Source organism: Pongo abelii, chromosome 7, assembly GCF_028885655.2.
Source record: "Pongo abelii isolate AG06213 chromosome 7, NHGRI_mPonAbe1-v2.0_pri, whole genome shotgun sequence".
Lineage (NCBI taxonomy): Eukaryota > Metazoa > Chordata > Mammalia > Primates > Hominidae > Pongo > Pongo abelii.
Window position 1 is genome coordinate 141,564,601 of NC_071992.2, and position 26,494 is coordinate 141,591,094.

The 26,494-nt window shown below is 37.6% G+C and overlaps 1 protein-coding gene and 1 long non-coding RNA gene across 6 annotated transcripts in view; both read left to right on the top strand.

The window, feature by feature from the left end:
- NSMCE2 (NSE2 (MMS21) homolog, SMC5-SMC6 complex SUMO ligase) overlaps window positions 1-26,494 on the top strand; it is a 274,162-nt gene that overhangs the window by 132,305 nt on the left and 115,363 nt on the right. The window lies entirely within an intron of this gene.
- LOC129047535 (uncharacterized) lies at window positions 4,236-18,657 on the top strand. Its single transcript, XR_008509276.2, has 2 exons — window positions 4,236-4,308; window positions 6,841-18,657. It is a non-coding gene; the product is annotated as an uncharacterized LOC129047535 (long non-coding RNA).

Consider the following 26,494-nt stretch of genomic DNA (forward strand, 5'->3'; position numbering starts at 1 on the left):
CTTGTTGATTGACTATTGAGGAAAAAGAAAAGCTCTTAGAAGTTGGAGGAAATGGGAAGTCAGTACAGCAGTGATAATGTGATCTGTTTTGTAGGACTTTAGAGTTTTTCAAATTAGTGATTATTTTGGAGTACTTTTGCTAAAGTCTGTGTTTCTAAAACAAAATGCCTTCATCCAGTGGGCTAAATCTGAGAATAATTTATCACATATTTGGCATATCTTTCTTAGGCTATATGTGCTAATCCCTAACATGAGCTGAGTTTGAGAACTTAATGCTTTTACATATTACCTCAGAGACTGAAATCAGTTCTTAAACCAGTGTTGGGTTTTGCCATTCAGAGAGGCACTGTGGGGCCATGCCAAGAAACAAATTAGCTAAAAGTAAGGCTTTCCTTCAATCAACAACAGTGGGTCTCCTTTCATCTTGTGGCTCTTTTAAGCTCTCTGACAACCTCTTTCTGTCCTTTCGACTCCATTCACCTCAAACCCAACAGTTCTTTTTTATAGTCAACACTGCTAAATAGTTATTCAGAGCCCTGCAGCTCCCATTTCATTCTTGGCTTTGTCTAAGTTCCTGAGAGAGCTGCAAAAAGAGGTTGAAGAAGTGAAAATCATCAGCTCACCCTGTTTGCATATCCTGCAGTTTGCCAGCACCCCCTGAGAAAGTTCAAAGTCTAAGGGTACAGTGAGCAGAGAAGCCTCTCCAGGGAGGTTCCCAATAGCTTGTTTGTTTCACATTGTGCTCTGGGGTATATTTGTTTTTATTCAGGAAGGTATTGCCTTTTTATTTCTTGATATATTTTATAAGAAAATGTTTTCTCTTAACATAAGAGCAAATTATACTTATTTGCTGAACAAAGCAAAGCTATCTGCAAGGACATTTTAGTTTTCACTTCAAGCATCATTGCTTTTGGCAATTGTAGACAAATTATCGTACTGTTTCATGAGGTGTAAAATAACATGCTTTAACTGGAGAATGAACACATTTCCAGATACAATATTATTGTTCTCTTCTTTTTCAAGTAATAATTTCCAAAAGATGAATTTTAATGGACTTTTGCCATTTAACCAAAGTGAATCCTTGAGTCTGAAGTTGTCCCCACTTAGCACCTGCATATATAACACTTAACAATTATTTACACTTTTGATTAAATTCAACCTTTATGTCTATTTGCAAAAAAGAATACATACAATTTTCTTCACAAAAACCCCAGTGTCAGACATTTTGTTTTGATCTTTTTCTTGGCATATTAAACTGACATTGGGCACCAAGATGATGAATTATGGAAATACTGCATTCCTCCCCAGAGGGCCTCATGACTTTAACTAAATATTCTCATGGCCCAGTCATTGTGTAGATTTGCTTTTAAACATGTCCAGTCTTGGCATTTTAAAATAACATTTTAGAAATTCACCAGGAAAGGAAGGTGACCGTACAGTTATCAGATGATAAATTCTAATCATGGGACATTCGCGTGGGTCGTTTGTAATTGAAGACAGTGCATCCTTTGTAACTGAAGCTAGTGCAAATGAGGACAGGGGTGGAGGCACAGAAAGCGGAGAGGTGTACAACTGCTCTCCTTGCACTGTACCCCTCATATCTGCAGCCGGGATCAGTCTAAATCTCATTCGTGATGCTTGGGTGCCTTGGGGGCTTGGGAAGCCAGCTCAGGCCTTGTGATCCACTGGGATTAGTGTTGTCTGGGGTTCTCACTTTCTGACTCCTGGAGGACGAAATGCCACTTGTCCGAGAGGGAGTGGGAGTGATTCTTGAGAATGAAAACATGATTTGGGTAGTGAAGAGGTGGAGAGGAGAGGCAGAGGGGATGTGGAAAAGAGGTAGAAGCAGGGAAGTAAGCATGAATAAAGAGTAAATTGGGCAGGGAGAACAAGGAGGAAGACACTTTCTCTCTTCCCCTTACTCCTCCCTGCTTGACAGTCTGGCTATTTCTGCTTTCTCCCTTAGTTTCCTCTTTTCTCTCCCCCTTTCATGGCACTGCTCTCCAAAACTTGTTCTGGCAACCCTCTGCCTCATCTTTTTGTGTCCTTCCCCAACCCCTATCTCCACCCACCAGCCCAGTTCACTTCCTTTAGTTGCCTCAGCCCCCTTTGCCTAGGGCCCCACCAGTGAGTGCCACATTCACAGCCATGTCTGGTGCAGTCTGAAACACCTGAGGCCACTCAGGGTCTGTAGAATTAACCTTTACTAACAGGTTTAGCCAGACTTTCCAGGTTCCTTTTAAGTCAGAATGAACCCCTGCCTTGACCTTGCCCATCCTCAAATTGGGGGGCAGCCTCCAGATCCACAAGACATGAGAAGCAGGAGCAGGCCTGCCACGTCCCTGACATGGCAGTAGAGATTTTATGAATGGTAGCTCGGTGTCTCCATCAGTGGTAGCTGATGGTAGCTCAGTGTCTCCATCAGTCCTTCAGACAGTAGTGAGAAGATGTGGGCAACAGCAGTGTCCCTGACTTGTTGGTAGAGTGACTGCAGCTCAGAGAGCAAGTCATGCCAACCAGGGCCTTCCCCTCCAGAGCCACTGCTTCGCTGCCTTACCGAATAATGAATCAAATGTTTCTTTCCTTTACTTTCTGTTTAGAATTAAGGACAACTTTTATTAGCATCTTTGTCTAAGCTATAGCATTAACTCCCAGTTTTTAATTACATCTTCTTCACAAATGTATTGCAATTAATATTAAAAATCAGGAAGGCTTGTACTTTGCTAATAAACTCTGGTGTTTGCAAATCTGATGAAGCTCTAATTAGAATTCCTTTATATTCAATCTGTTTCGAATTACTTTTCTGACTGTAAAAATGTGTATATTATAAAAGATTCAGGTAATATAGAGGGCAAAATAAAAATCACCTGTAATTCCATTACCCAGAGATAACCACATAATAACATTTTGTGGTTTCTTTTAGTCTTTTTTTTCTATAAACTATATATTCGCAAAACTGAGATCAGTTTAGTGTCATTTTTTCAGTCAGTATAGTGTGAGCTCATTAAATATTTGAAAAACATGATTTTAAATTGATTTCTAATATTTCATTTTATGCATGTGCCATGGATTTATTCCTCTTTGAATCATTGCCCTCTATTACTGTTACGTGCACTGGTTGTCTTTCAGTGGATAACAGTTGATATTATCAATTTTTAAAGTCAGTTTGATAGTTAAAAAATAGTATCTTATACTATGTATTGAGTCTTAAGTATCAAAATTGCCTAATTTTTAGATCATTTCTTGTGACTTTTATTTATGAATTGTAAAGATTAAATAAAATTATGGTATATTTTTCAGGTAAAAATGATTTCAAAAGTTGAAATAAGTGGTGTTTGTTTTGGTAAAATTTTACTTCTTTCTAAAGTGTCTTGATGCATTTATTCATTAGTCAGCAGATATTTATTCAATTCCTTCCAGTACAAGGTGTTAATTGGTTAGAATAAAAGAAGAAAAGTATGCTTTCTGCCTTCTAGAAGCTTACAATTCAGTGATGGTAACATATGTAAATATGTGGTAATGTAACACAAAGAAATAAATATTAAAATAAAGCTGCAAGCAGGGTGCTGGGAAAACACAAAAGGAAGGTGATGAATTTTGACCAGCAGAATCAAGGGAAGCCTTCCTGGAAGAGCTGACATTTGAGCTGAGCCTTGAAGCATGGATTTAATTTCACTGGGAAAGGCAGTACAGGGCATTTGAGGCTGAGAGTATAGTATATTCAGAGCCAAAGAGGGCTGAGAGCATATGTCATATTTGAGAAAAGTGAATGTCCCAGAGAGCCTGGTGTGTTACATGCCATATGGTGGTCAAGTGTAAAGGGGGTAAGGCAGAGAGTGGTTGTAGCCAGTGAACCTACAGCAAGATAATCAATTCATATGTGCCTGGCTCTGTGCTAAGTTCCTTCTCATAAGTAGCTTAGCTCATTGAATTCACATTAGAATCCTGTGAACTATGTATGTGGCAACTCACAGATGGAAGTAGAAACTCAGAAAGCCTGAGTGATTCCCTCTAAGTTACAAAGCTTATAAGAGACAGAACCAGTCCTGAAGTCCACTATAGGCTTTTTTCACTATAACAGATTGAGGTAAAATGATAGCCTTGAAAACTGTTAGGGTGTTGGGACTATTTTATGTGTTGCTGTTTGTTTGTTTATTTTTAATCAGTGCTAGCATATGATTAATGAAGATATTCTAGTGGTAGAATGAAGGATGATGAGTCAGAAAAAAATGTTGCAGGAAGCAAGACAAGATAGAAGACCACAACAGAAGTCCAAGCAAGACATGGAGAACCCGAACTACTGCAGTGGTAATGGAAATGGGAAAGAAAAGAGAGATGCAAGAGACTGGGAGAAATAATCTAAGCACTTAGTAGATCGGTGAACTGAAAGCAGTGAAGGCAGCCTGTATTACATTAGATTCGTAGTCTCAACTTTTTTTTAATCACACAGCCTTAATAGTAAAATATTTTTGAGCATGTATCCCGTACAAAATTTTTAATATTTTAACCTCCTTTCCAGTGGATTTTCTTGTGACTCATTTTAGAGAGCACTGGAATTATTTAAGAACAATGAGGGAAGGGATTGCCAGGAAGAAAGGGTGGAAGAGAATCTGAGTTTGGTTTGGGTCATACTGAGTTTAAGATAGCTAAAGAAGTACCGACATTTGAAGATGCTTCATATAAAGTTGGAAGTGGTATTAAAGATTTTAGGAAATAAAATGACACCAAGCTTTATGTTCTAGATGAAATTCAGTCTTATCCTCAAAATAGAGTCTGGTTTCCCCAGTTCTACTTTGTGTATAAGGATAATTATGGATTAAAAAGCCAGGAGTCTGTTTTGTATTATTTTTAGCTACATATCTTTAGTTGATTGTTTTAGTGTTCTATTATTTGATAGATGATAAATGATGACTTATCATTTGATAAATTTTTAAAATGTTAAATTTTATTTTACCTTTATTTTATAGAATTTTTGAGGGAAGAAATATTTAGGACTGTTAACTGTAGAATAAACCATATAGTCTCAGAGAGAAGCATTAATTATATATTTTAAAAATTTAATTTTCAAGATCTGTAAATATTTAATTGAGAATCAAATGATAAAACACTAAAACGATTTTAGTTTTAGTTTTGAAAATGTTAAAAGAAAACTCTTAAAATAGATCTTTTGTGTAGCATATAACACAAATATCTTTTTGAAAACCTTGCAGATTGTATGTAGTTCATTGACTTATTCAGATTTCTTTGGAACATTCAGAGTTATCAAGCCTAAACGTGTCTTCCAGACAAAGAGATTCATCCAAATATTGGATATCTTTACAAAAGGCTCATGCTTTTCAGTAACTTTTTCAAAGTGTAATTCTTATTTCCTCCTGGCCAACCCTCTATTACTGAGCTAATACCCATAAAGCCTTACCCAGAACCCTTTCAATTTAACAAGGCCCTACAATTATATGATTAAAGACACAAGGGCTGATTGGTGTTCTGGGTTTGGTTCAATTTCGTTTGATTTCAATTAAGAATATGATTTTTTAAAAACCTTCAGCCACCAAAATCATTATTGATGTTCAAAGCATGAACATCCCTTGGGGAAGTGGGAATGAGAAACAGCTGTAGTTCCTCTGTATCTCATGAAATCCAATTAACTTTCTTCCTTTTGTCTCTTTTCTGTTCAGTTTCAACACTGTTCAGTATCTTCAGTGAATTTTTATTCAACACCAGATGAATAGTAGTACTATTGTAAGCTGATCATATGCCAGTGAGGAAAAACACCTTTTCTTTTTTATTGCTTAATGGATAAAAGGTACAAAGAAATTACCAGTCTAGGTCAAGTTCACAATTTGGGCAAAATAGATTTGCAAAACAAATACCTAAAAATGGAAAACATTCCTAATGGAGGAAATGGCAAAGAAAAATCATCTTCAAGATTTTGCCCGTCTTTCTTAGACAGCAGGGGGCAGCAGCATGAGATACTAGTACAGGTAGACAGATAGGGTTTGCTAACTCTTCACTGAACTCTACATAGTAGGTACAACTGCCTTGGATCAAAAACAATTTTTAGAGACCCTAATAGAGGATTAATGCATTAAACAAAATCACAATATAGATTGGTGGTTGATTAAAAATTCTAGTATCTGATTTTCTATCTAATATATATCATTCTGGTTTCTTACTTGGCAAGCCTTTATTTTACAGAATTTTTGAGAGAAGAAATACTTAGGACTGTTAACTGTAGAATAAACCTTACAATCCTAGAAAGAAGCATTAATTATATGATATATTAGTAAAAGATGTTTATAGTTGTTTTATAGGTAGCAGTAGGGTGATCTAATACACAGGAAGTGCTGTGCCACATAATGAGGATTCAGTAGATGTGATTAAATGATTGCTGACATCCCTTCAAGACAATGACTTGTCTTCATAGCTCATCAGTGAGTTCACAGTCTATTGTTCCTTTTTATTTGGCCAGCATAAAATAGCACAGTTATTGCAAGAACAAAGGGATTAAAGCATCTGAAGACCTTTGTTTGAGTTCTGCCACTTTAATATTGATATGTCCCAGAGATCAACCTCTTTAATGCCTGTCTTTGTTCCCTGGAACAGAGTTTGTGTTTCCTTTTGTGTTACAACAGAACTCTGGTCATTCCTACCATAGCACTTTTGCACACTATAGGTTGCAACCCACAGTATTTTACTTAAAAGATGCTGAAAAAGTGGATTAGAAAACACCAGTGTGTATCATGCATAGGAAGAATACTGTTTCATGAAATTTTTTTCACTTAAACATACAGTTGTATATACTGGGTTATGATAAAAATATATATATATTTCTTGCTGCAGGTCATAGTAAAAGGAATTTGGGAAAACACTTAACTGTAGCATGGATGACATCATCAGGTAGTTATCAGTTTATAAATCTGTTCTCTCTACCATGCACCTCTTGAAAGAAGGAACCACAGTTTCTTTATCTCTTTCTTTTTAACACTTAGGACAGGTCTGCCTGGTACATGGTAGTATTCAGTATATGCTGGCGTACTGAATAAACAAATTAATTAATGAAATGAAAGTCACCTGACTCCTCTGAACCTCGTGTTTCTTTTTCATAAATTAGAATATCACCCACTGTATCTCACATTGTCATCTTGAACATCAGTTGAGATGATGAACATGAAAGTGCTGATGCCGGGCACGGTGGCTCATGCCTATAATCCCAGCACTTTGGGAGGCTGAGGCTGGTGGATCACCTGAGGTTGGGAGTTCGAGGCTAGCCTGACCAACATGGAGAAACCCTGTCTCTACTAAAAATACAAAAAAATCAGCCGGATGTGGTGGTGCATGCTTGTAATCCCAGCTACTCGGGAGGCTGAGGCAGGAGAATTGCTTGAACCCAGGAGGCGGAGGTTGTGGTGAGCCGAGATCGTGCCATTGCACTCCAGCCTGGGCAACAAGAGTGAAACTCCGTCTCAAAAAAAAAAGAAAGAAAGTACTTTCTGTAAGCACTGTGCACATGATAAGAATTGTTGTCTGGCATAGTTTTTGTTACTGTTGCTGAGCAAATAAGCTTCAGGTGCTTTTAGAATCTTAACTCAGTATTTTAAAAGTGACACATTTATTACCATACTATTAATAGCACTGTAATGTTTCTTTTTAGGTGTAGAGTTAGAAGACAATCTTGAAAAATTAGGTAAGAAGGAAATTATGATGGAAAATTTCAAACATATATAAAGTAGGCCCAGTAGAATGTTCTGCGTACTCATCCCCACCTTCAACATTGGGCAACTCATAGCCAATTTTGTTTCATTTCTACACTCTCACCTCCCCTTTCTTATGTTATCGTAAAGCCAACATGTATTTCTTTTCTTCTTCTTGTTTTTTTAACCTTTTCGGATATGTAGAAATACTCTTAATATTCTTTTAAAAATCTAATTATAAGTACTAAAAAAGATAGGTTGGTAGTTGAGACTAAAGGACTGTTATGTGAATGAGTTATTCTCTGACAGGAACTAGCAGGTAAACAGGATATTTTATTTCTCAAGATTTTCATATGATGGTGACCAACTGCATTGCAAAAGAATGGTCACATTCCAGGGTTGTAACTAGTTCTGGAGGCTTAGTTACACAATTGCCAACTCTGTCATCTTCTACAGGGATGTGACCTTACAGAAAAGTAAGGAATCTGAAGCGTGGCAGATCACTTTGAAGCTTTCCCAGTTTTTGCATGTTATCATGTAATAGTGCTAAAACTTTTTGTCCTCCAGCTAGGCAACCTAGGTATGTAATTTAGACTTTGGGAATGCTGTAAAGCTGTGATAAACCCTGCTTTAAGCTACATTCTGGGATCGTAACATGTAATTTAGAAGTCAAAATCCACTTAGAAGAAAAGAATTTTTAAAGCACAGTAAATCAGAACCACTTTTGTGATTAATTTTTATTGATCTTTTTAAATTTTTCATAATTTTATGTTCTGGTTCTCATAAGAACAAATACAGATAATTTTAAACCCTAAAGATGTTTTAATCTGTTAAATATTTTATTTATGTAGGATTTTTATTCCTTAAAGTCACATGTGGAGTTTTTTATTTGTAACAAGATATTAGTAAGTTTTGCCCACTGCAATAAATTGAATGTATAGTAATTTTGTATGTCTCAATTATTTTAAGGTTTTTATGCATGCTTGAATTTTTTTCCAAAATGAAATGAATGTAAATGCACTTTTGTTTTAAAATATTCCAAGACATCTTTGTATTAATACAAGGAAGGTTGTGAGTTGGGGCAGGGAAAACAGAGATGGAGGAGATGAACTGATGATAAGATTGTCATAACTCCCAAATATATTGTAATCACAGATCTAGGTCGGTTTCTGTCAGAGACATCACCATTCCACCAGTCTCCCTTCCTGGAAACCTAGAAATCTTCACTTTTTCCACTTTCACTTTCTACATCTAATAAATAGATCCCTATTGATTATTTATTTAGAAAAATCTCTGACCAGGCACGGTGGCTCATGCCTGTAATCCCAGCACTTTGGGAGGCTGAGGCGGGCAGATCATGAAGTCAGGAGATCGAGACCATCCTGGCTAACATGGTGAAACCCTGTCTCTACTAAAAAAAAATAAAATAAAATAAAATTAGTTGGGTGTGGTGGCAGGTGCCTGTAGTCCCAGCTACTCGGGAGGCTGAGGCAGGAGAATGGCGTGAACCCGGGAGGCAGAGCTTGCAGTGAGCCGAGATCCTGCCACTACACTCCAGCCTGGGTGACAGAGCGAGACTACGTCTCAAAAAAAAAAAAAATCTCTGGCCTTTATCTTTTCCAGGTCCTTGACCAGGGCATAAGTTCTGATTTTTATCAACATTCATCTAGACTAATAGCAGTTGAGAAGAAATGAACAAATACATTTTGGCCATACCATTTTATGTACATTTAATCCTTACAGTAATCTTGTGAGTTAAGACAGTTATCGGTATTTTTCAGATTGTGAAAACTAGGCAGGCTTTTTCAAATATATTACCCTGCAAAGGTATCTTCTTGCTCTGAGTCTTTCTTGCTCTGTAATACATTTCATACGAGAATGCCAGGATAATCTCCCTAAAGTGTAACTTTATTATAATAACTTAAAACCTGTAATTACTGGCAAATTACCAGGGATTTTCACATGTTTTGTCTCATTCTATACAAACTACCCCATGAGGTTTATATTATCTCATATACACCTTGTAAAATGACCTGTAATGACTTTTGTTTCCCATCAAACCAGTTATAAACTCTTAATATTGATGATGTTCCACATTTTCTGCTGTGGCTTTGTTATGCCCTTTCAATCATCTCTCTCAGTGTAAACTTGGAGCTAGCTTTAGCCAGCTTCCTTATGGCCCTCTTCAGATACCATTTTTATTTCTTCCCTAAGGTCTACTCAAAACACAACTCTTGTCCACCTAATCCCCACCCCATCCCCCGCCACCTCTGTCCTCTAATTTAAACACTGCCAGTCCTACAGAGCCCATTTCAAGTCCTGCCTTTTCCAAAAAGCTTTTCCCTGGCCAGGCGTGGTGGCTTAAGCAACCTAGCACTTTGGGAGGCCGAGGCGGGCAGATCACTTGAGGCCAGGAGTTTGAGACTGGCCTGGCCAACATGGTGAAAACCCACCTCTACTAAAAATACAAAAATTAGTGTGTTGGCCTATGCCTGTAATCCCAGCTACTCGGGAGGCTGAGGCGGGAGAATCACTTGAACCCGGGAGGCAGAGGTTGCAGTGAGCCAAGATCGTGCCACTGCACTCCAGCCTGAGCAACAGAGTGAGACTCCATCTCAATTAAAAAAAAAACAAAAAACAAAAAACCTAAAAGCTTTTCCCAAGAATTTATATCTTCCTGCATTTTTTTCTTCTTGATTTCCATTATCATATCTATTTGCCCTTGAGCATGTATTTCTTAATATATTTTCTTCCTAACTACAAAAGTTATATATGCTTGTGGCAAAAATATTATATAGGATATTTGAAAGTGAAAAGATAACTCCTCTGACCCCAATCCCAGTTTGTAGAATATGTGTCATTTTTCTGTGCATAAGCAAGAATATGCATAGCCATGCATACACCCACACTTGTGTACACATGAGAGGTTATATATAGATGTATATATAGATACATAGGGTTATATTTTATACACATATACCATTCTATGCCATTTGTTTTTACTTCAAAGTATATTGGAAATCTTTCCATGTCAGTGAATACGAAGAATTGTGTTTAAATATACCTTTTTATTTCCTCAACTTGTTTCATGTCAAATTGTTTTATTCATACACATCTTATCTTCCTTTGGAAAAGAAAATGGAAGGTCCTCAAGAGCAGGAGTGGTTACATACTCATTCTCTTTTCCATTCCATTATTCTCTACTCTTGGTGCATTTATTGCATATTTCACTATTTTTGCTGTGGGAAATAAAAGATGCTTGCCTTCTAATCCCTATGGAGTTATGATCTAGTAGGTAAGAGTCCACATTTTTACATATAATGTTAACACAGGAAGAAATTGAGAAGCAACACAGATTTCTATTCCTGGAAATATGGCCGTTAGGTTATTTGGACAATCTTCTTGCTGAAAAATAATTGAAACTGTTGAGTATGTATGAGAAAACATCCTCAGAGCAGCAAAGGGCTGAAAGGAGAAGGAATTAAAGGCTAAAGTCTGAAGGCAAGTGAAAATTCAGAAAGAATTGGAGAACTGAAACTTTTTGCGCTTAACATAGAATTCAGCACAATGATTTGGAGGTGGTGAGGTCAGGGAGTTTTTAGGGTGTTCAGAAGTTTCTAGTTATAGACCTGGTGGTAGCTGTACAGGATAATTATTTTCTAAATTTAAAGTATATATTTTGTGCACTATGTACAAGTTATAATTTACAACAAAGGATTAAATGTAAAAGGACGAGTTGCAAAACTATATATATATATCGTATGATCCCATACATGTGTATTTCATGTAAATGAGTGTGTGTGTGTTTGTGTATTATGTAAATAGGGGTCTGTAATATATACATTTTACACATTTACATAATAAGTATATAAATTTATGTGTATGTATATATAAATGTGTGTATGTTGGAAATGGAAATGTTTGCATATATGTGTTTCATATACTTAGAAAAAGACCTGGAGGTACTCACTAAACTGGTCACTGAGGGCATCTCTGAGAGACAGGAAGGGCATGGGGAAGGAGCGAGGAAGGAACTTAGACTTTTTGCTTTATACCACTGCAATTAAATTTTTAAACAATTGTCATCATTTAATGTGTTTTAAAATCAGATTTCTAAAAAGATTTGACTAACATCCCTGCCCACTGATAGAAAAGTACTCCCTCTACCATGCTCTATACCACTTGGTACAGTACCTTTCTTTTCTTTCTTTCTTTTTTTTTTTTTTTCTTATCTTGCTCCTTTGCTAGACTCTTAAAAGGAACAAGACCTGTCATGTTTATTTTCACATTTCTTGTACCTACTAAATATTGGTACATAGTAGAGGGTCTATAAATACTAGTGAAAACTGAATGAGTAAATGTACCTTAAGTAGAACAAAGGGCTATAGGCACCCAGTAGTTATACATTTCCTCTGAGGCTCTTGTTACATTTTTTAATATTCTTCTGTACTTGGCACAGCAGTGAGCATAAAGTTGGCACAGTAAAGACAGGCTGATTTGAATTTAAACAACGCTTTGTGGAACTGTAGGCAAATGTGGAGTCCACCATGTGGTGCCCCTCTTGATCCCAGGCAGCAGGGACATGAAATTACCCTCTGAAAAAGTAAACTGAGAAGTGAACACCTGATAGATTAAGGTCAAGAGAGGCAGCATAATCTTAAGAGACATAAAGACTCTTTGGGGAGTAAGGTTTTTACTATGACCTAATTGAGGGCATTGACATCTTAAACACACTCACACAGTCTCCATCAGAATAGCAGTTTTTCTGTCTCTAAAACAGAGAAAAAGTAAAGCTATTAATGTCACTGTTATGGTTCCTAACAAAGCACTGTCAGATCAACAACATCTGCCAGATTGAGGCAAGCATTCAGTCCACCTGGCAGATGTGTAACCCCTGTGGCACTGGAATCCTACATAATTAACTCCACTTGCTGTGCTTCCACACACACCAAGCTTCCCTCTGGAAATTGCCTTCTCAAGGAGATAATTCACTATCAGGCTGATAGAGTAATTCAGTTATGCCCTATTCTTCTATTGTTCACTGTGAATTAATAAAGTCACATTCTTTTTTTCTCAATACATCAGTGTCTTGTGAGTTTTGTTAGCATAAATCTGCATTCCTGAGTCCAGTCAGTGAGACCGGATATCAGAGTCTGCAAGGCTCATCAGGGTAAATACTACCTTGTGGCCATCTGTTGGCACAGACTGCTGGATTCCCCAGGTGATGCCTGTCTGCATCGTTGTGTGCCATGTTTCCTTTCCATTCCACACTAGAGTTCTCAGAAGTTATTAAGAACTCCCTAATAATGTGCACATTCCAGTTAGAGAGTACTAAGTTATATTACCCCATGATAGTTGACCTCTTCTAGGTGAATATTATCTGATTGACTTTGCAAATTCCACACCAGTATGGATGAAGAGAACATATATTGTAGATGCTAGATCATGAGGACTTCCAACACCTCATTTCTAGTTCTGGCTTCACAGCCTCTTCTGGTCCTCATCTCACTGTCAGCATTGATCCTGGCATCATATTCAAGTCCCCTCCTAACCCGGGTCTCTCTTGAGACAGTGAAAACTAAAGAAGATGGAAGACACAATGATTTCAACAAGATTAAGGATAAGGATACAAGTAGAGCAGGCAGGGAATGAGGTTGTAGAAACTTTTTATTCCATTTCCATCTGTCTCTCTTTCCTCAAAACAGTCCCAATAGCATTTCAAAGGGTTTCAAGTTCCATGTAAGTTATAGAAAAAAATAAAGCACAAGTTCTCTGTGACATGTTCAGCTTATCTATGAATATAACGGAACTGAAATCATATTTCAATAAATTATTAACAGCAATCCGTTGCCAAGAAGGATATCAGCCTAGATAACAGGGCAAATCCATTATAACTCTTAAGCGAATCCTGGAATTTTAAAAAAATTGAATAGTGTGTCAAATAAGTGTACTGTTAGCTGGGACTTCGTTAAACAGCATTTTTTTTCCTTTCTTTCCTGTTCCTCCCCCTTTCCCACTAGCTCCCAGCCACAATAATTGATAACTAAATCTCACCATGAATTTGTTGGGAATTTACCCACAATAGTTCTCAATTTATTTTAAGATTTACAATCATATATTTTTAAATAGTAGATTAAGACTTTACAGAAATTTCAGATAGGATAATACAGAACCTTGGAAAGACTTATTTTTTACAAACTTCCTTAAAAATTCTTAATTGTTCTAACAGTCACAGTTTTGTTTATGTATACAATTGGAGTTCTGCAGTAAGACACTGTGGGGTTATTAGTACATATATCAAATTCATGAGGCTCCTATTCCTGTACATTGTTACAGAGCTGTTCTTGTATATTGGTGTTTAATGATATGGGGCCGAATTGTTATTCAAATAATTACAGACCGTTCCTGATTATTTAGATGCTGATTAAATAGTCAATGACTTACTCCCTTTGACAAAATTTCCCACCCTCTGGCTTTCCTTTGATGTTAATGAGGAAGAGGATCCAGTTTTCATCCCATTTGGCAAGGTTGGTTTCATGGACTGAGCCACCCTGGATGTAAGATCAGTAGCTACTCTGTAGACTTTATGGTAATGGAAGTTAGGTTAGGTTGCATCAGAACACTCAAAGTCAAGCCTATCACTGTATTTGAGAAGAAACTCACAGTATTTGATATACCTTAGTGGATTTGAAACAACATCTTATGATACAAAAAATTAGCATTTTAAAAATCAGGTGGGGTACTGTGGATCACTCCTGTAATCCCAACACTTGGGGAGGCCAAGGCGGGCAGATCACTTGAGGCCAGGATTTCGAGACCATCCTGGCCAACATGATAAAACCCCATCTCTGTTAAAACTACAAAAATTTGCTGGGCATGGTGGTGCCCGCCTGTAGTACCAGCCACTCGGGTGGCTGAGACGTGAGAATTGCTTTAACCCGGGAGGCAGAGGTTGTAGTGAGCCAAGATCATGCCACTGCACTCTAGCCTGGGCGACAGAGCAAGATTCTGTCTCAAAACAAAAAACAAAAAAACAAAAATTCAAACCAGGCAGTATTAAATGTTATGTGCTGATACAAAAAATTACAAATTTAAAAAGAAAAATCATACTCACTTCCTTCAATAAATAATTAATGAGAGGCTGAACATAATCAACATTTGTAAAAATATACCCAGAATTTTCAAAACTACCTGTATTTTTCAGAACTTACATGTATTTTACCAAAGTGCATGAGATAGTATCAAGATTCCTGCTAACAGAAAAGTATATAACCTGTGCTGTAAATAAAGACAAAAGAGTAGAGTGAGTCAGAGAAAGATGGTCACCTGAGAAGTAAGGAAGTGTGTCGCCCACTCTGATCCCTGCCCCTTCTTGCTCATTGCCGAGGCCTCTGTCAGCCTTTGTTTTCTCTTTCCTACTGTTGAGGGTCAGGGTCTAAACAGAGATTCACTGGAATGAACTGAAAAGACAACTAGATTATAGAACAGAATTCTCCTAAAGTTGGGCAGCATTAGGGCAAGCTAAAGTGTGTAGTTTTTCTTTTTCTTTTTTTTTTTGAGACGGAGTCTCACTCTGTCTCCCAGGCTGGAGTGCAGTGGCAGATCTTGGCTCACTGCAACCTCCTCCTCCTGGGTTCAAGCCATTCTTCTGCCTCAGCCTCCCGAGTAGCTGGGACTACAGGCACAAGCCACCACACCCGGCTGATTTTTGTGTTTTTAGTAGAGATGGGGTTTCACCATATTGGCCAGGCTGGTCTTGAACTCCTGACCTCGTGATCCACCTGCCTTGGCCTCCCAAAGTGTCGGGATTCCAGGCTTGAGCCACCACACCTGGCTTGCAGTTTTCAGAATTACATTACTGTCTTCAGACACTGACATACTTTATAATGAAGCCAATCTTTCACATACTGACAGCATAGGGACCTTGTATAAATGGCTGAGTAAGCAGCGGTAACTTTTCTCCTTCTATTCTGCCTTTCTAAATTCTTTTTCTGCATCATCTGTTCTTCAGTCTTCCTGCAGCCCTCTAACTCTTCTGATTTTTGTCCTTTTTGGCAATTTTACCATAAGGCTTGATGGCATTAAGTAAATCCCTTCATGTGTGTCTGTGTCTTGTGTGTAATGGTTATTTTTTGTTTTTGTTATTTTGTAATGCACTTAGCATATTCCTGTCTAATCAAATAAACACCAACAGTAATATTTCTTAAATTTGTAGAATTACTCATTTTTGACAGCCTGAAAATAATCCTCAACAAAAAGGTATATAAACACAAAATGTTAGGAATGACTGCATGGTACTCATGGATCCCTGGTACCTATTTATGGATCCCATATGGATCTGGGTTCAGATCCCTTTCCCATTTTGTAGTTTCAAAATTAGCAGCTTCCATGGTCACTGGTGGTACAGGTTGAGTATCCCTTATCCAAAATACTTGGGACCAGAAGTGTTTTGGATTTCAGACTTTTTTGAATTTTGGAATATTGGCACTATTCTTATGGGTTGAACATCCCTAATCTGAAAATCTGAAGCCCAAAATGCTCCAATGAGCATTTCCTTTGAGCATGAGGTCAGTCCTCAAAAAGCTTTGGATTTTATGGCATTTCAGATTTTGTATTTTCAGATTAGGGATACTCAACCTGAATTTGGAAATACATTTATTCATCAGATACTCATGAAATGCTTACTATGTGCCAGAAAATGTGCAGGGCACTGAGATAGAGTGAAAAAGACACTGGCCCACCCATGAAAACGTATAATGCAGTTGAAGGGAGATAGGCAATCAAATATACAATTATAATACAGAACACATTCAATAATAGTGGAAGTACATATACTTAAGAGAGCATGTCAGATGAGTATTTAAGTCAGCCTTAGGGCATCAAGAAATTCTCTTTACAGTTATATCTGGGTTGTTTGTTTTCTGAAGAAGAAGGAATGCTACTTTTAAAGTTAAGAGAGTTACAGACTTATGTGTCATATTGAGAAATTTGGATTTGATTTTAAAGGACCTTACATTGAAGGTTAATAAGAATTGATCTGTAACTGAAAAAGATAACTGTAGCTTGGAAGTGGGTTGGAGGAAGCAGAGTCAGAAGTTGGGCCCATGGTAAGCCAGGTAAACAGTAGTGGTGATTTTAACAAAAGTACTGATAGTGTAAGTTGAAAAGAAGTGAATGAGTTGAAAATATAAGAATTGGAAATCACAGAATTTAGTAATTGAATTTATTCCTTCCACAAATACTGTTGAGCTGCTGTGTGTTAGGCATTCTGTTAGATATGGTGGGGAACAAGAGAGACACCCTGTCTGTCCTCAAGTCTAGTGGTGTTGACTTCAGGGCTTTCAGAGTGGACAAGTTCAGTGGATGATGATGATGCCATTTACCAGAAATGGAACAGACAGGTGTCTCAGACCAAAGACCCCCAGATGTGAGAACCTGTTTCTTTAATGCCCCTTTTGATATTTCAAGATGTCCATGTGATTGAGAATCACTGTGTCTAATGGAAGTGTATCTCTATGTAAACAATATTTAGGGGGGAGTTTGAGAACTACTGTTACAGGTGATAGTTGAAGCCAGGAAGTAGATATAACCCAGGAAATATATGTAGAAAAAGAGGAAAGGATGGCTGAGGATTGAACCTGGCAAACCCATGGAGAGAAAAGAGGAACCTGATGGGGAAACCAGCAGAGTATAAAGAATCTAACATATTTTCCAAGATGGAGCCCGTAGAATCAAAGGGAAGAAAAGCAATATGGCAGCAACAGACAGCTGAAGGGCATATTGGATGGGCTCTTGGTTCAAGGTGTTGACCTGAGCTTACATATGAGACACCACTTGTTCACCACCACCTCCACCATCCCACTCCAGTTGTATCACCTCTAAAGTGTCCAAATGAAATTAGTAGGAAAAAGTCTTTACCACTGCAGACCACCAAGAAAAGGTGCCATGCAAATGCCTAGCTTAACAAAACTTGGTTCCAGCAAGAACTGTTAGCTTATGGTTCATCCTATGCTAAGGAGGACCCTGCCTGGAAAGTAAACAGAGGGGCCTCTGACCACTGCTCACAAATACCCATCAGCTTACAACAGCAGGAGCTAGAGACCTGGGTGAACTACAGAGTAGTTGTGGAAGAGGAGGGGGGACATATTTTGAAATGTCTGGAGCCTCTGGTAATTACACAGGTACTAGAGAACAGAGTCCCCCACTCACAGCACAAACACATACCCATGCGATGGCTCAGAACTCTCACCTGGTTTACTCTCAGCAGAGTCAGGCTAACTGCAGAAGAGACAGTGCTAGCTGCCTATGGGTCACAGTGATAGACAAGGAGAGGAGAGTCATCTTGAAGCTGCCTCACTTTTTTTTCTTTTGGAACCTAAAAGTTTTTATCAAAAACCCACAAAATTTTTGATAGAACACTCACAATTCTCAATATTGGTTACATGTAGACTCTATCTGGGTAAGCAATGTGGAAAAAGTCGCCAGACATGGAAATGTTTGTGCCAGAAACTATGCAGGGTGCTGAGATAGACTGAAAAAGACATTGGCTCACCCCTGAAAATGTGTAATGCAGTTGAGGGGAGACAGGCAATCAAATATACAATTGTAATAGAGAATACATTCAATAATAGTGGAAGTACATATACTTAAGAGAGCATGTCAGATGAATATTTAAGTCAGCTTTAGGGCATCAGGAAATTCTTACAGTGACAGGATTGTTTGTTCTCTGAAGAAGTAGTGCTATGTTTAAAGTCAAGAGAGTTACAGACTTATGTGTCATATCAAGAAATTTGGATTTGATTTTAAAGGGCCTTAAGCCAAAAGATGTTCCAAAAGGAAGCTCCAAAAGGATCTCTTCCAAAAGGAGAAGATTGTGAGCAACCATAGCAAATGGGCTCCTTTGAAGCAACCTTGCAAAAATAATAATTTTAAAAAAAAAAAAACCTCTAAATTTCTAATGTGTATTGTCATTGAAAATTGAGGAGTGATTGTGTTGATAAAATTAAGAATCATATTTCAATGTTATTAAATAGAAAGTAATGATGATTCACTCTTAAACATATTCTAACAAAATTATTATATTTTAAGGAACTATAAGAACTATAAAGAACTATAAGCATCCAGATGTGTGAGAGTCGGGTAAGGTGGAGTGAGGGAGGAGATGGTTACCTCAAAAGAAAGAGAATTACTTTGTATCCAGTTACCTAGTAGTCCCGCATGCTAGAAATAATGGAGCATCAGTCACCTTAGGCGTTAGAAGGGAAAAGGCTGTTGCTCAAATTTTACAGCTTGCTGAGGTATCTTTTCTTCAAAGAGCAACAGCAAGATCACAACATATCCCACTTCTGTATAAATCCCCCAAAAAGCAAAATTTATAAAGGCATTCTGGAGCCACACAAGTAATTAGTCAGAATAAAGAACTCAAGAAAGGGAAGATATTGTAAGAGTTTTTTTTTTTAAGTAGCATAGAATTAATTGTGACTAGCAGTTGTTAACATAGTGGTGTGCCATAAAGCTAATGATAAATGATTCCTCAAAAAAGAATAATGTAACAGACTAATAGCAGGGATCTACAATTATAGAATGTTTCTCAACAATTAGGCAGGAGGAAGACAAAAGAGTCCAAGGAGAGTAAAAAATGGCTGTTTTATAATTAGCATTGATAAAAAAAATACAGGATAAAGAAAGTTCAGAGTTGAGCAGTAGCAGAGTAAAAATAGGATGAGTAACTTCCTAAGTTACTCATTCTGTTCATTAAAGAGATGAGGGGAAAAAACTTAATCAATATGGCTAAGGGGAGAGGGAACTTCTTAATCTATATGGCTAAGGGAGGGGGAAAGAAACCGTTCTGGAAGCATAAAAAAACAAAATATAGCTTTAAATTAAAACCAGACACTTACTACCATGCAGTGACTACCCTATGTTGTTAAAAGACAAGGATTCAAATTGGCTTTTAAAAAAAATTCGACCACTATATGATCCAAAGGTACATCTTTAAAAATATAATAATGGAAAGGTTGAAAACACATACCAGACAACAAACTAAAAAATTTGGGGTGCTACTGTTGAATTAGAGGCAAAAGTATTATACTGTGCAACTTTATTATTTTTTGCTGTTAAAAATTCAGTAAACACTGGCAAAGCAATCCTCATAAAACTTTCATCGTATCAGAACACATTTAGAAGTACAAGGATTGGAAGAAACACAACTGCTGCTGCAATTTGGACTTTTTTTTCAGAGTAAATGAACATTCGCACACAAAAAAAGATATAGAGGAGTGACTGCTCAAAGCTTAAACTAATAACTACACACTGTACTTTGTATGCTACAGAAAGTAATTTACAAGATCAATTAAATATTTATAAGATTTATACTGGCCACAGAGAGAATTTTAAGGGATTTTAAACATTGAAATTGGCCAAGCGCTGTGGCTCACACCTGTAATCCCAACACTTTGGGAGGCCAAGGCAGCAGATCACCTGAGGTCAGGAGTTCGAGACCAGCCTGACCAACATGGTGAAACCCTATCTCTACTAAAAGTACAAAAAATTAGCCTGGCGTGGTGGTGGACACCTGTAAGCCCAGCTACTGGGGAGGATGAGGCAGGAGAATCACTTGAACCTGGGAGGCAGAGGTTGCAGTGAGCAGAGATTGCACCACTGCACTCCAGCCTGGGCGACAGAATGAGACATTTGTCTCAATAAATAAATAAATAAAGGTAAGCATTGAAATTGGACTTGCCACATTCTCTCACCATAATGCTGACAAATACACATTTATATCAAATATTAACTGAAATAATAATTTGAAATTTAAAAAAGAAACTTATTTATAACACAAATCAAAGGCTACATCAAAACTATAGTTAAAAATGATTCACAAGTTAATGGCAAGAACATACATAACTTATCAAAATGTGTAGGTGGGAAGAGGGTTTATCAAAATTAGAGGAAAATTGTTGCCTTATTAAGCTAGATAGCATAAACATAAGTGAGTTACACAGCAATGCAAGGAAAAATCTAAAAAAATACTAAGGATAGAAAAATGAAAGAATAATGACAATAGCAGCAATTAATGAATTAGAAAAGCAGAAAAACAATAAAATGATAAATCTAAGAGCTGGATTACTGAAAATTGAAACAGAATTAAGATCAAAAGAAAATATGAAGGCCAGCCCTGTGGCTCACGCATGTAATCCCAGCACTTTGGGAGGCCCAGGCAGTGGATCACCAGAGGTCAGGGGTCAGCCTGGCCAACATGGTGAAACCTTGTCTCTACTAAAAATACAACTAGCTAGGTGTGGTGGCAGGCACCTGTAATCCCAGCTACTCGGGAGGCTGAGGCAGGAGAATGGCTTGAACCCAGGAGGCAGAGGTTGCGGTGAGCCAAGATTGCACCACTGCACTCCAGCCTGAGCAACAGAGCAAGACTCCATCTCAAAGAAAATATGAAATTAGGAATAAAAAGAGGTATATAACCATAGACATGTTGGGAATTTTTTAAAAATATATTTGGAAAGTAATATTTTTAACTCTGTGACAATTCAGTTTTAACTCTGTGACAATTCAATCTGCAAAATGAATCTTGTCTTTTTTCTTTTCTTTTTTTTTTTGAGACAGAGTCTCACTCTATCACCCAGGCTGGAGTGCAGTGGCGCAATCTCGGCTCACTGCAACCTCCACCTCCCAGGTTCAAGCGATTCTCCTGCCTCAGCCTCCTGAGTAGCTGGGATTACAGGCATGCGTCACCATGCCCGACTAATTTTTGTATTTTTAGTAGAGACAGGGTTTCACCATGTTGGTCCGGCTGATCTCGATCTCCTGACCTTGTGATCCACCCGCCTCCTCCTCCCAAAGTGCTAGGATTACAAGTGTGAGTCACCACGCCTGGCCCCAAAAATGTTTCTTAAATGACCAAAATGAGCCTCAAATGGCTAACAACTATAAATGACATTGACAAAAACAGAATTTAAAGAAAGACTCCTCCCTCCCCCAAAATGCAAATTCCAGACATATTTATCACTCAATTCTGTCAAACTTTGAAGGAACACAAATGTCCTATGTTATCTAATCTATTTCAAAGCATGGAAATGTCTTGTGAAACTTTGCATTTTATTTTATGAAGCTAGGATATCTATGACCAAATTATTTTTTTCCTCATCTTTATTGAGGTATGATTGAAAAATAAAAACGTTATGTACAAGTCTACAACTTGATGTTTTGATATAGATATAAATTATGAAATAGTCACCACAATCAAGGTAATTAACATATCTGACACTGCATAATTACCATTTTCTTTTTTTTCTTTTTCTCTTGTGTGGTTAAAATACTTAAGATCAGCATTCTTAAGTATTTAAAACCAATCTCAAGTATACTATATAATATTGTTAACTATAGTCACGTTGCTTTACTATGATTAAATTCTGTATTTTTTTTTCTTAAAATATTAAGAGGCCTGGCATGGTGACTCACACCTCTAATTCTAGCACTTTGGGAGGCTGAGTGCGGCGGGATTGCTTGAGCCCAGGAGTTAGAGACCAGCCTGGGCAACATGGCAAAACCCTGTCTCCAAAAAATAACAAAAAAAAAGTTAGCTGGGAGTAGTATCGTGCGCCTGTAGTCCCAGCTACTCAGGAGGCTGAGGTGGGAAGATTACCTGAGCCCAGGAGGTCAAGGCTGCAGTGAGCCGTGTTCATTGCCACTGCACTTGAGCATAGGCGACAGAGTGAGACATTGTCTCCAAAAAAAAAAAAGTGAAGAACACTTCCACTAAAACCACATATAGGAAATCTTAAGTCAAATAGCATATATTAATAAAATCTGGCAGAATATTGAAAGATTCCTAAATGTGACCAGTTAAGATTTGGCTCATGCCTGTAATCCCAGCACTTTGGGAGCCCAAGGCTGGTGGATTACCTGAGGTCAGCAGTTCGAGACCAGCCTGGCCAACACGGTGAAACCCCGTCTCTACTGAAAATATAAAAATTAGCTGGGTATGGTGGCAGGCACGTGTAATCCCAGCTACTCGGGAGGCTGAGGCAGGAGAATCACTTGAACCTAGGATGCAGAGGTTGCAGTGAGCCGAGATTGCATCATTGTACTCCCACTGGACAAGAGCAAAATTCTGTCTCAAAAAAAAAAAAAAGATTTGTCTCACTAATGTAGCATTTGTTCATCATTAGAAAAATCCATAAAATGGTAATCACATTAAGAGATCAAGAGGAAAGCCATTTTCCGTCATTATTACTAAGACAAGCTGTAATATTACTCTAGAGTAATAGAGTGCCAGTGAACAAGCAGTGAACTAAAGTGACCACTTTCCTTGTGAAACTTAAGTTCCAATGGGAGAATGACAGTAAACAGACAACTATTACAATAAGTGCATGAAAGATTTTGGTGTACGTTAGATTTTCAAATCTGTAGAGAAAAGTTGGCTCATTCAATAAAAATTTTGAAACCATTGATTAATGTCTTAATAACTATGTTAAATCTAAAATTTATACTTTAGATTTAAATATGTTACACATGAATTGAAGATTTTTAACATTAAAAATTGAAACTAAAGTGTGAAAAGAAACAGTCCAGGGTATTTATATTACCTTATGTTCTGTTTGACCTTTTCAGTCATGTCAGAAGGAAGCATGCTTGGGAAGATTTATGAGCTGAAGGATAATATTGCCCTACTTCTGAGACAATAAAGACAAAAGCAATTGCTTCAAACTTGCAAGCATTCAGCAAAGCATAACATGGTTGCAAGATGTATTATATTTGAAGATTTTACATACAAAGAACTGAAACTGCAAGGGGCAAAATTAATATCATTAGGCTAAGGCAGGCAGATCACTTGAGGTCAGTTCAAGATCAGCCTGGCCAACATGGTAAAACCCCGTCTCTACTAAAAATACAAAAATTAGCTGGGCATGGTGGTGCATGCCTGTAGTCCCAGCTACTTGGAAGGCTGAGGCAGGAGAATTACTTGAACCAGGGAGGCGGAGGTTGCAGTGAGCTGAGATCACACCACTGCACTCCAGCCTGGGCGACAGAGCGAGACTCCATCTCAAAAAAAAAAAGTCAGCATCATTCCTTGATACGTTAAGTTTTTTCAGAGAAAGTCCAGCTATACTAATGAGACTCACTAACATTTTTCAAGTGTATTCTATGTATTACCTCATGTAGTACTGAAGACAGTCATTGGAAGTATGCAGATAGGGTTTTACAGGGAAGGATATGGAGACACAGAGGATCATAGTAGCTTGCCCTAGGGCACTCAGGTATAATAATTGGCAGAGCCAGCAGCCAGGCATGGTGACTCACGCCTGTAATTCCAGCACTTTAGGAGGCTGAGGCAGGCGGATTACTTGCGGTCAGGTGTTCGAGACCAGCCTGGCCAACATGGTAAAACCTTGTCTCTACTAAAAATACAAAAAATTAGGCGAGTATGGTGGCACATGCCTTTAATCCAAGCTACTAGGGAAGCTGAGGAACAAGAATCTTTTGAACCAGGGAAGCAGAGGTTGCAGTGAGCCAAGATCATGCCACTGTACTCCAGCCTGGGTGACAGAGCAAGACTCTGTCTCAAAAAAAAAAAAAAAAAAAATAGGCAGAGCCATGAGTGAAATTCAAACTTGCACCAGAGTACACTTTATTATACTGTTTCGAACATGGTTCTGAATTTTAAAAATCTCAAAAAACAGGTTCCTTAAGATGAATTTAGAGAGGGGAGAAATTTCACTTAATCTGCTTCAAGAGTAAGTTTGGATGATAGCATCCCCACATCACAGCTGGCAGTGCATTTGGAGCTTATGAGAATCCCTTTCTCACCTACATGCAGTCTTTCTCAGAAAGATGTTCATGGGGAGTGTTCGGGACTCAAGTTTCATTCAGTTGACAAAATAACTTCCAGAAAATCACTTTGAAAAAACTTTGGGCAAAACATTTCTCTGTTTACTCCAAAACAAATGAGTGGACTTTGAATGCCACCTACTCACTTCACCAACATACATTTTTAGAGCTGGTTTTTCTCCATTTGTGACTATAAAAGGAAAGCAGTGCAATCAGCCTGGCCCACTTTGAGTTCTCTTTCCCACACCCAGTTTGATTGAAGGACACAAGATTCCTTCAAGCAAGAATACTCAGTGCTTAAGTGGGCATCACATGATCAAAGTTTCTAAGCAAAAATATTTTTTTTCCAAAACCTGGCATTGTTTTAGGTTTGGGATGATGATGATCATTATTATTATTATTTCAAACATTAAAGGCAGACCAGAGATTTTTAAGTTTCTTTAAGGTGGTGTGAACTTTTGAAAACATTCAGAAATTACCAGCTGCTATTGGGAGGAATTAAAAATAAAAAAGGAAAAAACACTGGGAAACAGTATTTTATTATTTATTTGTTTACTTACTCATTTATTTGTTTTTGAGACGGAGTTTCACTCTTGTTGCCCAGGCTGGAGTGCAATGGCGCAATCTCGGCTCACTTGGGTTCAAACGATTCTCCTGCCTCAGCCTCCCAAGTAGCTGGTACTACAGTCATGCACCACCATGCCTGGCTAATTTTTGTATTTTTAGTAGAGATGGGGTTTCACCATGTTGGCCAGGCTGTTCTAGAACTCCTGACCTTGGGTGATCCGCCTGCCTTGGCCTCCCAAAGCCACCGCACCCAGCAACACTATTTTATATGTATTATTTTTGGTATGGAAATGTAAAGATACTTATAATGTTTTGTTTGTTTTTTTTTTTAAAAAAAGCATCCTTTCATCCACCCAGATTTTTCTAGCCCTCTTACTTTTACTTTAATTAATCCAAAAAAGATGTGTTATAGCCTATTAAGGTTAGACTACCTCTATTGATATATTGCTGTGGAAATGTTCATAGCATTAAACAGCTATTATTTCCTTACTGTAAGTAAACATTTATTAACTAAAAACAATCTGCTTTTACTTGTTTCACTTATATTCTCATGAATTCAAATTTGTCTTACATTTTTATAGCTATAATTTCATCCATTTCTCATTTATTTGGTCATATGTCTCTTGCAGACATTTCTTCGAATTTGTTTTGTTTTATTTTGTTTTGTTTTTTAAGAGACGGAGTCTTGTTCTTTCACTCAAGCTGGAGTGCAGTGGTGCCAGCATAACTTACTGCAGCCTCACCCTCCCCAGCTCAAGAGATCCTCCAACCTCAGCCTCCCAAGTAGCTGGGATAACAAGTGTGAGCCACCACACCCAGACCATTTCTTAGTTTTTATGTTTTAAATCAGTCTGAATCCTGATCTTTATGCAGGAAGATTTATGTTGATAGTTGATAATAATGTTGATTATAACATTAGTATTAACCTACATTCACTAAATCTTTACTAGGTGACAGTAAAACAACATGCACAATGTGATCCTATTTTTATAAAATATATTTTAATTTTTGATATGCTGTGCAGAAAAGTTATATATGCAGCCGTTAAAAGTAATTGTCTTTGATGGTAGAACTGCAAATGATCTGAATTTGTATATGTGTATTTAAAATTTCGATAGTAAAAGCGTACTGATTCCATAATTTAAAAGTTTAATAAGGGAATAATATAGTCAGCTATAGGACAAAGCAGATAAATGTCAATAGCTTTCTTATATACTACCCATACCCATTAGAAAGTTTCAGGGAGACGCAGGGAACAGAATAAATAAGCAAACAAAAATTCCGTTCTCAATAATGACATAATACATAAAATGCCCACAAATGAACTGGAAAAAAAAGTATTGTCAAAAAGAAAACTTAAATTTTTGAGACATCTTTGAAACAGTGGAAAA